Consider the following 14,429-nt stretch of genomic DNA (forward strand, 5'->3'; position numbering starts at 1 on the left):
ATCTAGCCTTTAAGTTTTGCCTCGATTTTGCCTCTTCTCCTCCCTGCCTCAATCTATTTATCTTTAACTTGAACCTATTTTCGCTAATCGCTCCTTATTTTGTAATTGAAATGGTTTTGTTTAATAATTACTTGTAGTGAGTTTTCACAACCTTCCTTGGATGATTTGCCTGCACGGTTCCAGCACGCCGCCTGCATTTGTGCTCCTACAGTTGGTTAAGTGCACGACAGGCAGCTAATACGCCACCCACGATGGTAATGTGTGTCACAGTGAGCTGTGTTCCAATTCTTTTAGCAGTCCATGAATTCTGTCAAAATGATTTTTAGGCAGTCGCACAATTTCTGGAAAAAACGCCTGTTGAAACCTGTGTAGTATACTAGCTCCTTTATGTTTCTACAGAGTGATCCTCTTCTTTTTCTTGAAGTCTAGAACCTTTTTTGCCTCTTGTTCCATTGAATGTTACCTCAGTCGGTTTTATCGAAAAAGATATTTCCTTTTTGATAATCGGAAGCTATCGCGAGCAGTTTTTTCACTACTTAGGCGCATCATATATAGTGACTGTAGATTACTAAAACCTGCTGCTTAAGTTCATTTTCAATATTGCTAAAAACGATTTCATCAAAGCAGCATATAATCCTTACTTAACTTCAAATTAAGGCATTGCCACTGTTTAAGTAGCTCCGATATGTATTGCATAGGGAAGGCATTTTTTGGGATTCTAAACGTGATGGAGAGCTTGTTCCTTGTATGCATCAGTGCCAAAAAGCTGCGCCCCAATGTAGCTTAAAAGTACCACCTTTTTCTCCAGTGCTTGTATTTGACGCTCAAAGTCCAACGGTTCATTGTTGCACACATTTTTTTTCATTTGTTGGTAAAGCACTAGTTGTTAACTGCAAAATGGGGTTGGTTTCTCTCTCAAAAAGAGACTTAAGTTTTTATGACAAAGCCATGTTGGCTGCAACGGGCTGTAAAAAGGCCCAACTCAAGTGCAAAGAAAAAACTAAACAAAACTAAAAGCTGATTATAAAGGAAGCTATATCAAAATCAACGACAGTTGAGTGAGTGAAACCCTTATAATAACAACACAAAGCTTTGTCAACTTTTTCTTGAAAGGAATATGAATGATAATTGAGAAGTTTTCCGCTTAAACACCCCCTGATTAAATGCAGCATTATCCTTAAACCATATGATTTGTAACTAACTAACAAACAAGCGTAGTGTTAACTTGTGTTTTAACATGTTTTATGTTTGTAAGTTTAATTTTAAAATTGTTTTAAATTTTTTTAAGGTTTTTCACTAAATATTTTGTGTGACCATGATATAGCTTGATATCATATATGATTTGTTTTTATATATATATATATGGGTTTTTTTATTATACTTGTTGTCATATGAGAGTTTTAACCTGAAAGCTTTGTGTTGTTATATGTCAGGTTTTTCACTCAACTTTCATTGATTTTTGGACTTAAGCTACTGACAGAACCCACACTGTAAAAGTAGCCAACTCCAAATCCAGCTCTGGACAAGTGACAAGTGGAGTACCTCAGGGTTCAGGCCTGGGACTGCTCTTGTTTGGCATCTGCTTCTCTGAAGTACAGGCCAAAACTAAGAGACTCTGGCTAACAAAGTTGGCAGATGACTGCAAACTGGGAGCCATTATTGAATCCCCAAATGATGTGGATACTCTACAAAAGGGCCTTACAGAAACAGATGCTTGGTGCCAGAGCCATGGGCTCAAGCTCAGTGCCAAAAAATGTATAGTTATCCCCTTTGGGAAAAAACATGTACCCGTGAATTACCACATAGGTGGCAGTACACTAAACACCGAAAGTGTGATAAGAGACTTAGGGACATAGGTGGACAGTGGTCTCACCTTCGATAACCACATCACCACAACAGTCAGGAAATCCTCATCACTAAGGGCTTTTCATCCAGAAAAAAGGAGGTTGTTGTCCCACTGTACTCATCCCTCATTAGATCCATTAATAGAATACAATGCCCCGTTTGGTATGTACCTCTCAAGACATCTGCAACAACTGGAAAGGCCACAGAAATACCTCACTAAAAAAATCACAGGCCTAAAGCAGATGCCCTACGCTGACTGCCTTTAAAAACTCCAGCTATACTCTGTCGCATATCATCTACTCAGAGGCAATCTCTGTTTAACATACAAGTCCATGTCAAACCCAAAGTTATTGGACATTCTTCACTTAAAGAAATCCCAATCCCTCAGAGCCACACACTCCAGGGATCTAAACCTTGTCATCACGATAAACAAAACATGCTGGAGGGATAGGTTCCTGACCCAGAGACTCCCCATTCTCTGGAATAGATTGCCCATACATGTCAAGCAGAGTGCCTCTTTGGCCCCCTTCAAAAGGAACCTTGATGATTGGATGGGAGAAAGGAAATTCACCCTGGGGAATCACGTCAGTCGCCCTGCTAGACAGGGGTCCAGGGAAGTAAATAGTGTGGGAAGAAATAGCCAGGGAATTGTTATGGCTAGGCTTGTATAGGCCCTAGGGCCAATAGCCTAGTACCGACCTATGAACCTATGAACTGGGCACCTGCTCCTTTTTGGTCCTTGACAGCAATTTTGTTTTGTTATAGAGTTTATTTATTTATTGTGGATGTCCACCAGACAGGTTTATTCTTCCTTGTGAAGGATGATTTAGTCCTGTTGGGTATTCCTGATTCCATGCATCTATATAAATGTTCATATAGTGCTTTGGTGTAGTTTTGGATATTGGTGTCAGTTCCTACAATGGTGGAGGAGGCTGTGAAGCTGTTTATACCATCCGTCAGGAAGCTGTAATCAGCTTTGGAGAAGTTTTTATGTCTGATCCTAGATGGTGGGGGTGGGGGGGCTGGGGGAGATGGTGACATCAAAAGTGACTGCTTTATGGTCGGATCTTACCAGGGAGGATGGTACTATAGAGATGCTGCAGTGCTTACTCATGTTGGTTAATACCAAGTCCAAGATATTATCACCTCTTGTGGGGGTATTGACTAGCTGTTCCAAAGCATTTGCATTGACAAAATCAAGGAATCTCTGGGCATTTGTGTTCTAGTATGAGTAGTTCTTCCAATCTATGTTTGGGAAGTTAAAGTCACCCAGGATCAGGAGGAAACATGAGGAAGAATCACTTATTATTCCATTTTATTTAGCGCTTTCGTTCTCACAGGGCAGGAATTCATAAGAATAACATACAAGCCAAGGTAATATGATGAAAGGGCAGTTTTATTGTTAACCATTTAAGACGATTGGTTCATTGATAGGAGGGGTTTTATTCTTTGGAGCACTTAAGTGTGAGTTTTGGCTTGTATGTTATTCTGATGAAGTCCTGCCCTATGAGGAGGAAAGTGCTAAATAAAGTGGAATAATACGTGATTCTGCCTCGTGTTTCCACCCTTTGTCGTTCTAAGTTTGTCTTTTCTTTCATGTTATTCTGGTTGATTTGTCCATGGAGGGAGCCAAGGTAGATGAGCCTATATCTACACAAGCACTATTTGCCTCCCATAATGAGCTAAGTTGGTCTATTGAGGCACTGACACAGTTGGTCAAGCATTTATCATAGCAAATAGACAATATATGTGGAAGTTGCAGTAACTCTACACAGCATTTTTATTCCCAAGTGCTTTTTAATACAATCACATTACTCCATCTCAAAGAACAAGGGTGACACCCACTAACCAATCGTATCCACCATATTTGCATATCCAGATAAATGATGTCAGAAGAGTGGGTGGGCCTTCTTTTAATGGCAGCAACTCTCTAAAATAATGGCTTGATGGTGGTTTTGTGTTTTCTTCTGAAATTAACCAACAAAATGAGCACTTTGGAACAGTTGACAAGCAGCTCAAATTTTTGGAAGAAGGTGTTTTCAAATTCAGGAAGTTACAACTGGAAAACAGCTATTTTAAGGAGTGTCTGTGGAATGACTTGATTCCCAAGGGCCTAAGAATATGGAAATTCTCCATGGGTTTTGAGCATGGCTTTGAACTTCACAGTGAGTTACTCAAAATGTTTAACAGGCACGGTTGTGAATTGTTAGAGTTGTTAATCAAAGACAATGATAAAGAAAAAATGGCAGTACTGAATGACAATATATTCCAAACTGACAAAAGTTTGCATGCTGACCTGTTGTTTGAACATAAAAAAGTTGAGCACAATGCTGTGTTTACAAAAGTGGACAATTTATTGGTTGAGCTTAAAGACAATAAAGTCAAGAAACTGTTAAGAGACCAGAGAGACTATAAGAATGGGGCTGCCTACCCTTTGCCCCCCCTGGCTAGAGGTTCTATTAACTTAGTCGAGTTCAGTGTGAACAATTTCAACAACAACCATAATGATAATTTAGTAGACCTGTTACTAGAAGAATCTGTCTCTTTAGGCCATCCCCCCAGAGGAGGTCAGGGCGACCTATGAATCCGGGGATGTGGTATTCAGGGGACTATGTGAACAATGCATGGGATCACTGCCAGGGATTGAAAGGGAGAGGGAGGTGGATGGGTCACCCACAACCCCACTTGAACTAAATGACAACAATGGTGGTTTAAAAATTATTTGTAACAAAAAAGCTGATTTTAAAATATACAACTTCAGTAATGTTTCTATTCAAACTGTGCATACTGATTTGTTTGAAAAATATATGTCTTTTGTTCCTGGCAGGAAGGCTATCATTGATGAAGTACTAATCAATTTTACAATGTTTACTAGACAGCTGAATTTTGAATTCTTTTTTAAAGGATGTGAGAACAGTAATCTGATGGCCTTAGGATGTGTGTGGCCTACTTGTTTTAATCCACCCCACCATTTTAGAGTATCTGTGTTTGAAAAGCTTTGTGAAAAGGAAATTCATGAGCATCTTAGACAATATAAAGGGAGACATAGTTCTTTGGTCAATTTAAGTATGGACGAAGCTACAACACTTAGGGGGATATGTGAGAATGACATGATTAGGGTTATGAAACCCGGTAATGGAGGGGAGCTTGTCTGAATGTTATGAATATGCAGATCAATGTATTGATGTATTACTTGAAGACCTCCTTTCTAACAACCAAATTTCCCCCTCACAGTATAGCTATTTGAAGGTATTACAACTGAGAACCCTTACAATTTCCGGGATCCTGAAGATACACAAAGACCTCAGGGATCCCCCTTTTAGACCAATAGTTGATGCCAAGGCATCAAAACATTCTTTATAGCTAGGTTTATAGACTACTACAATGAGAATGTTTTATTAGAGTATCCTTATTGTTTTAAGGACTCATGGGACTTTTTATCAAAGGTTTCCCAGGAACTCTTTAAAGCAAGTCTTACTTTTGTCACTATTGACATCAAAGACTTGTTCTCAGTGATTCCACACGACATAGGGATCGAATGGTTTTTTAGTTATTTATCCCAATATTCCAAGTTAAACCAGGACCTTATTCTTACTTTAAGAACACTGATGGAGATAGTATTACAAAATAATTTTATAATCTTTCAACAACAACTTTTTAAACAAACAAGGGGTGTTGTAATGGGGGCAGCATGTGTCCCCAAATTTGGTACTTGCTTTTTGGGAGACCAACTATATTCTTAATTCCAGGTTTAGTCCATGTTGGTCACTTTATGGGCATTTTCTGGATGACATCATTTTTTTGAATGGCACCAGTGAGAAATTGGATGAATTCTTTGAGTACATCCATAATACAACAGACTTTTTGGAATTTACAATGACCACTTGTGAGAATAAGATCAATTATTTGGATGCCACTATTAAGAAGGACATTGTAAATAAGTGTTTTATTTCAACACTTTATAGGAAGCCAAGATATTCCAACATGCTACTTCATTTTGGTAGTTGCCATCCCATGCATCAAAAAAAGTCCTTGGTAAAAGGACAGTATGTGTGACACACCAATATGGTTTCAGACCTGGGTGAATATTACACACAATACAATTTATTAAAAAATATGTTGTCCAGCAGGGGTTACCCTAATATCTTTTTAGATGGTATACTTAGTGAAGTCATTAAAAAAGGTTAAAGGGTGACTCTGTTCCCCTGTTGGGTTGTAAAACTGAATAAATGAGATCAATCCTGGCTGCCAGGGGCAAGGAAAATCTTGATAAAGCACTTGTATTAACATATAGCACTGGTTTTGATAAAATTAGAGTTATTATTAAGAAATATTGGGGTATATTTGGAACTAACAAAGAATATCAGGATGTGGTGGGAAAAAACCCTTAATAGTTTATAAAAAGGACAGATGTTTAAAGAATATGCTAGAGAGGGGCTACCAACATAAGCAGGTTGGCAATATGGTCAAATGTGGGCAATGCCACCAATGTAAATACATGTTGGAAGGGAATGAAGTTGAAATTAACGGGTTTGGTACAATTAAGATAAAAAAGAGATATAACTGTAGTTCAAAAGGAATAGTTTACATGCGGTGTGCCAAGATTGCCTGGGTTTCTATATTGGGAAAATGAAAAATAGCTTTAGGAAAAAGGTTTATCAACATATGTATGACATCCATAAAAAGGACCCCAACTATCCATTGTACAGTCATATTTCTGAATATGAAGGGCATTCTTTTAAACTTATTATTATTGACCACGTTGACCTTGGCTAGAGGGGTGGACCGACAGAAGACTTTTTGGAATACAAAGAACTACAGTGGCAACTACGCACCAATGCCACTATATATCCAGGCTTGAATGAGAATATATCTATTAGTCCAGTGCTAAGGTTAAAAGCTGCTAGTGTTCTATGAAAAACATTTTAGTAAACATTTTTTGCTGAAAAACTATTGTATTGGACTAGCTATTTTTGTTGGTTTTATGAGTTCACTATTTTTCTGTGTATATGTTTGTTTTTTAGCATTTCTTATATCTTTTTTATGTATTTAATAGTTAATATGATGAAAGGGCAGTTTTTATTGTTAACCATTTAAGACGATTGGTTCATTGATGGGAGGATTTATATTCTCTGGAGCACTTAAGTGTGAGTTTTTGGCTTGTATGTTATTCTGATGAAGTCCTGCCCTGTGAGGATGAAAGCACTAAATAAAGTGGAATAATAAGTGATTCTGCCTCATATTTCCACCTTTTGTGGTTTACTCTGTTCTTTTGTGTCATTCACCCAGGATCAGGGTAAAGGGTTGAATCTTGATAGATTCGAACAGGTCCAAATAGACAGATTGTGCATCTTGAGTCAGATTTGGGTGCCGGTAAATAGCTATGATTTAAATAGGGGTCTTGTCAATGGTTAACTGCACCTGGAGCATCTCCTGTGCTTTATACTGTCTGACCAGCCTGTAGGTGTGTATGTCTTTAATGTATATTGAAACTCCACCTCCTTTGGCTTTACTGCTCACAGTTTGGGGTCTGAATGTATGATATGATGAGTAATCAGGTAAGACTGAGGTGCCCTCCACAGCTTTGAACCAGGTTTCTGTGACTGCACAGATGTCAGCATTTTCCAAGGTTAAGATTGCTTGCAATAAGTGCAATTTCATGTTTAGACTCCTGCCATTTAGCAACATGACCTTTAATTTGTGTTTTGTTGAAATCTTTATGTTGGTAGTTTTAACCTCATCACTTTTACTAAAAAAGGCACTGTGGGGGAGACAAGACCCTTTGCCAGAAGCCTGAAGCCCAGGTGAGACAGATGCAGGCCATCTCTGGCGAAGCATTGTGATCTGTTGATCATATTGTCCCAGGCTGTCAGGTACTGGATCACCCTGGAATGACAGGAGAAACTAAACCAATTGTTAAAGTCAATCATTTTCTGTTTGTATTGAAGCATCATTCTGGGTGATGGCAGAATGCTGCTTAAAAGGCTAGGGACATACCTGCCTGGGACACATAATCAGCAATCTCAATAAGGTCTCTCTTCATATAGTCCAGAGAGGTACATCTCAAGTCATTCATGCCAACATGGCCTAAGACAGAGTCATAACAGTACCTGTTGTTGAGAGACTTGAGTGCGAATGTGATATGTCAGATTCTGGCATCTGACAGATAACTAACTGTGACTTTCTCCTTATGCAGCCTGGTGAGCGGCACATCTGTGTGTCTCATAATGGAGTCTCCTATGACTAATATGTTGGGTTTATGCTGAAGCCTTAGTGGCTGATGACACAGGTGTGTGCACTATGCATGGTATGTGGTGTGGAGGGCTGTGGAGATCGTTTGTGTTTTTGCCTTGGAGGTATCCTTTGTTTGGGTATGTTTATGCGGAGGACCTCTGCATATGTGGGTGTGTGCTGTGTAGGTGTGGGTGGTGTTTGAGGTGTAGTGATTGTGCTGACAACCTTTTTGGTGCCGTATATACTGGGTTGAGGGGGAGAAAGCATGGAATCTCGGTTCCTATTGTAATTGCATCTCTCACAAATTGTGTTCTTAGGTGGTAATAGTAGATGGTTGTCCGTGTACATGAGGCAGTTGCTAAACAGTCTCAGGATACCCATATCAACCAGACTGGCAGGATAAACTGTAGGAAATTGTCCATCCATATTTGTCAGAATCTGAGGGAGAAAGGCCAAGGAGAGCTAAGGGGTGGACGTAAAGGCCAAGTGATTAAATCAAAACTAAGAACTTAGAATAACACTTAACAATTTAGAAAGGCTATAAACAAGCAGTAATAAATGCAACAAAAAAGATGCAGTTGAATACTTTAGAGAACAACCAGCAAGTAGCAGGAAAAGGCAAGATGAAGTAAAAGAGTAGAAGGAAGAAACACAAATACAGAAAAATATAAGCAGCTGAATAAAATGTCTTTTTGCTTTGTTTCTAAACAGCGAAAAACAAACTAAGACTTAAAACAAACCACTGACAAGAGACTTCAGACGGCACTAAGAAATATTTAATGTTAAGCGCTTTTCGTTTGATAAGATTAACAAACTTCATCAGACATACTAAAAATCTTATAAACAGTCTTATATAGAGTAACAATTGACCAATCATTTCATCTAATAAACATTTTAAATGAGCTTATTTAAAAACTTTTAAAGGACTTTTAAAGAAATAGGCACATTGACAAAAGCACCACTCTCTCTATTAAAAATAAACATGTAAAGATTCAAGTACAGTATAAACTAGACTACACTACTAATAATGTTACAACTAAATACAAATAATATTATGTCTGTGAACATTAAACATGATCATAAATACAGTGAAAAAATAATAATAATAAATGATAGTAAAAAGTATGTATGTATAAATATATAATGAAACAATTTGTAAATATAAATAAAAGATGAAAAAGACAATACCGGTTACAAGTCATCTTGTCAAACTTTTGATTTTTAAAATACTACTAATAGAGCAACCCTCATTCAAACCAGGTGAATTATATGCATTCAACCTAATCTGCCATATGAGCTCAAGTTCTTCTAATCTAAGTGAATCAGGACCACCTCGAGGGTTATAAGAAACTTGGTCTATCACTATAAACTTAAAACTGTGATTAGGGAATTGTACTATGTGTTTAGCTAATGCGTTGTCAAGTTTATGCTTTTTAATGGCGTACATATGCTCATACATACGGTCACGTAGCCTTCTTTCTGTTTTACCAACATAGAAGGCTAAACATGACTGACATTGAGCTAAATAGACTACCATTTTCGAGTTACAATTAACTCTCAGCTTCAAATTGTATTGTAAATTATGAATAAAAAATCTATTAGATTCAGTGACATATGAACAATAATTACAGGCCTGGCATTTATACATACCCACTGTTCTTTTTTTTTCCATAATAAATTTTTATTGAAATATATTTTCCAAAAACATTACAAAAATACAATAAACATCACACACATAATACACTATAACTACTACAAACCATTTATACAATATCTACATGAAATGCTTCCTATATTTAATATATTCCTAAAATCAGTATCATGCTAATATAATATTGAAGACCTTTTCCCATATTTTCGGGTTATTAATATTTTTGTTAGTTTGTTTCAGAAGTAATTTATGTGCTAGTATATGTTTTATAGCCACAAGCTTAAAATTATTCCATGATGTCTTATGTGGTTCTAGCCAATTTGTGGCTATATAGAGTTTCATCAGCAAAAAATATTCATACAAATAATAGTTTGCGATCTGGAAAGCTCTCTTGGAGGAATGTGTAGAATCATAAATTCCCATGACAGTGTAGAACTTTGATAACCCATCTTTTGCAGTTGTACTTTAAGAGAGTTCCAAAGTTTATATACATTTACAACTCCAGAACATATGAAGAAGATCCGCTGTTTGATCTGCACAGTATGGACAAATTGGAGAATTCCTAGGGTTAAATTTATGTAATCTAAGATGTGTGTAATATGCATTGTTCCAAATCATCAATTGCGTGTACATCAGTTTTGAAAATAAACTGATTTCCTAGTTATATCAATTGTTTTAATATCTGATTGTCTGTTACTGTTACTTTGTTTACCCAATACTCTGAAAGCAAAATTTTGTCCTGAAATTTCAAATCCTTAATTAGTTTGTATGCAGTTGCTATAAATTTAGTGTCTTGTTGGATAGCTTGCCACAATTCAGAGCACTTATCCACAAATCCGGCTACAGGTTTAAAGTTCCTAAAATAGCTCAAGGCAAGTTCTTTAACTTGTCTCATTATAACAATGTAACTTCTAGGTAGATTCATTTCCTGTCTAATTTGTAAAGCCGATAAGTCAAGTTTATTAAAAACATCAAATAGAGTCAGATTAACTATTAATGGAAATTTGCTGAGATCGATCAGCTGATTATTTAGTTTAAAATTAGGATTCCTGTGGAAAGGTTGAAGAACCATCATATATTGCAATAAATCTATGGACTGAAATAAAGTTTGCAAAGATGAGACACAGGTTATTATGTGGTCCATGACCCCATATTTTATCAGACTAATTTTGTCCATAAAGGGTAATGCTTTAGGATTTATTTTCCTATCCAAAATATGCTTATGATTCAAGACCACCCAAGTTCGTATCCATTTTGTATTCGTTACATCATAATTAGCAATTCTTAAAATTTGATTAGCGTTTACAATCAAATAATATGCTTCAAAGTTTGGTAGCTCAAGTCCCCCTCTTGTTTTAGGGGTCATTAATTTCTCATAAGATATTCTAGTTCTTTTTGGGTTCCAGATAAATTTAGCTAGATCTTTATGCATTTGTTTAAAAACTGTTTTTGAAATTGATAATTGGGCAGACCTAAATATGTATAACATTCGTGGTAGTATATTAATTTTCACTATTGATACTTTTGCTAATACTGGTAGTTTTAAATTCTTCCATCTGTCACAATCGGCTATTATGTGTTCCCATACTCATTTAACATTATTGTTATAAAAGTCCTTATTATCTGTAGAGAAGTTGATACCCAAATATTTAATATTTTCTTTACATGTTAACTTCCCCATCAGGGCCATTAATGAAAAAGGTTTTGGGGTTCTTAACGGGAAGATATTCATTTTCTGTAAGTTAATTTTATAATTAGAAACTACTGAAAATTCGTTTATAAGCTTTAATATCTTTTCACTGTCCGAAATTGGGGTTGTACAATAAATAATAAGATCATCGGCGAATGCTGACATTAATATTTTATTCCTATAAATTATTGGTGCATTATGATACAAATTTTGCTTGATATATAAAAATAGGGGTTCTAGATATAGGTTAAACAATAAGGGGGACATGGGACAACCCTGACAAGTACCATTTTTAATCTGTATTTTGTTAGAATAAGTCCTATTGATGTATAGTGTAGTGTATGGATTACTATATAATATTTGTAGTATCTGAATGAATTCTTGGGGCAAGTTAAAATAGGGTAACACATCAAACAAAAACTTTATGTCTACTCTATCAAATGTTTTCTGGGCATCTATTATAAGTGCATAGATATTAAAGTCGTTTTGTTTAGTATACGTCATCATATTATGCAGTGTAAGTGTGTTATCGCTAGTTTGTCTAGTTGCCATAAATCCAGCTTGTTCCTTAGAAATTAGATATATCAAAACATTCTTTAGTCTCGATGCTATAATTGATGTTAAAATTTTCATATCCACATTCATTAGTGCTATTGGTCTGTAATTATCTGGGTTAAGGGGATCTGAATTGGTTTTATGTATGAAAATTGTTTTTGACGCATTGAGGTGGGGGTCACTAATTTTATTTTTAGTTATATAATTAAATACATGAGACAATTCTTTTCCCAAACTATCAGCAAACTCTTTGTAAAATTCAGCTGTAATACCATCAGGCCCTGGCGACTTATGTGCTTTCATATGTTGAATTGTATATACTATTTCTTCTTTAGAAATAGGTTTAATCAGGTCACTTTGCAGGCTCTCTTCTAATTCTGGAAAGTTAATTTTTGCAGAAAACTTTTATTCTGGTTATGTAGAGACCTATCAGTTTGCCCCTCATACACCTTAGTATAGATTTTCCCAAAAACATCAACAATATCCTCAGTTTTAGAATATATTGTGTCGTTATACTGTATTTCCGAAATATATCCAGTTGTTTTTGATTGATTTATAATCCTTGCCAGTGCTTTTGATGGTATTTGAACATTATTAGCATATTTCACTAAACACCTATGTTCTTGAAGTATTAATTTATTATTATGAAGCAAAAAGAGATCCCTTTGAAGCTTCAACATTTCCTCCTCAGTTTGAGCGTTAAAATTCTGAATCAGCTCATTATCAAGTTGTTTTATTCTTATTTCTAGTATTTGAATATCACTATTATGAATTTTCTTATAATATGAGGCTTTTAGTATAAGAAATCCTCTAATTTGAGCTTTAGCTGTCACCCATTCAATGTCAGGAGTATGTTTTTGGAGCTTCAAGCTATCTGTAAATTCTTTCAAATATTTTATAATTTCATCTGCTATCTCTTTTTTACTTAAAAGATTTGGGTTGAGTGACCAATTATAACCCCTATGCCTTCTTGTGTCTTTTAAATCTTTAGAAAATGTTAACGAAATTTTTGAGTGATTTGATAGATGACGAGTATGTATAAACACCACTGGTTCTAAATTCGTTAGTGCTTTAGATATCAAAAAGTAATCTATTCTAGCCCACATTTTGTGGCATGGTGAATAGAAGGTGTATTTATTTGCATTATTAATATCTTGTGAATAAGAAAAAGGATCATATAATTGAAAATCTTCCTTAAAATCATTTAATGCTATCCCGGCCTGCTTATTAAATGCTCTTTGTGGACAAGACCTATCCAACTTTGGATTTTGATAGGTATTCCAGTCCCCACCCACAACAAAATAATAACCATCATATTGTGTTAATATTGGATATAATGATGCTATGAAACTGTGTTGATCATTACATGGGGCATATATATTCAAAAGTAGGATAGGTTTATCAAATGCATTATCCGATAAAATCACATAACACCATCGCCCATTTGGATCCACTTTGGAGTCTAAAATCCTATCTTTGTATTGGGTTTTGATAATTATAGCCACTCCCGCACTGTTTGTCTTACCTTCTGATGTCACTAGCTCTCTAATCCAGTTCTTTTTTCTAATATCATTCCATTGTTCATTCATCAAATGTGTTTCCTGTAGAAATACAAACAGTGCTTTGTCCTGTAATAATATGTGTAGCAACAGCTTTCTCTTCTTCAAGTTCTGGAGCCCTTTAACATTCCATGAGTTGAACTCGCGCGTTCGCAGGTCTTGGTATCAAATAACAATATAAGAGGGGAATTATCAAATTGACATGTATTGACTGTACACTATATCTAATCTGGAAGCATTTCCTACATCCCGTCCCTAACCAGTGCTTACCCACTTTACCCCTGGACCAGGATTTATATAGGTCTTGTATAAGAGAAAATATAAACAAGGTTAAATACACCAACACATTGAAAAACTTCAGGTAATAACATTTAAAACATTTCCTAAACTTACAACCTATATATTCTAGCATATCTACATCAAAGTCTAAACTACACATTCCCTACCAAACACCGCTACTTAACTACAGCTTTGGTTTAACTATTAGTTAAACAAATCTCATTTCTAAGGTTATTACTGTGTAAAGGAAAGTTTTAGTAGATTGGGTACTTATTTTATCCTACCTTAAGTATCTGTTTTGTTGCAATCATTATGTACATAAACTTTTTACAGAAGAGAGGAGAGAAAAAAAAAATGCATCCTACATTTTAAATCTGTACCCTACACAGTGCCTGCCACTCACTGCATATAGTAAAAAAACGATTTTGGTTCACACCTATAAAAGAAGAAAAAATAGTAAAAGTACATGTTATTATGTGCTTTAAGTACATACTGTAATGTTATTTCATTATAAAAAGAACATTAACATATTATTTTCAGTTCTCTTTGTCTTCTCAAGCCAGGAAACCATCAGAAATACTCACGACGGGGGACCTCTTTCACAGCAGGACCACAG

The 14,429-nt window shown here is 35.8% G+C and overlaps 1 protein-coding gene across 1 annotated transcript in view; it reads left to right on the plus strand.

The window, feature by feature from the left end:
- ARHGAP15 (Rho GTPase activating protein 15) overlaps positions 1–14,429 on the plus strand; it is a 3,416,769-nt gene that overhangs the window by 748,595 nt on the left and 2,653,745 nt on the right. The gene's annotated exons all lie outside the window — the stretch shown is intronic.

Source organism: Protopterus annectens, chromosome 6.part0, assembly GCF_019279795.1.
Source record: "Protopterus annectens isolate FY-2018-M chromosome 6.part0, PAN1.0, whole genome shotgun sequence".
Lineage (NCBI taxonomy): Eukaryota > Metazoa > Chordata > Ceratodontiformes > Protopteridae > Protopterus > Protopterus annectens.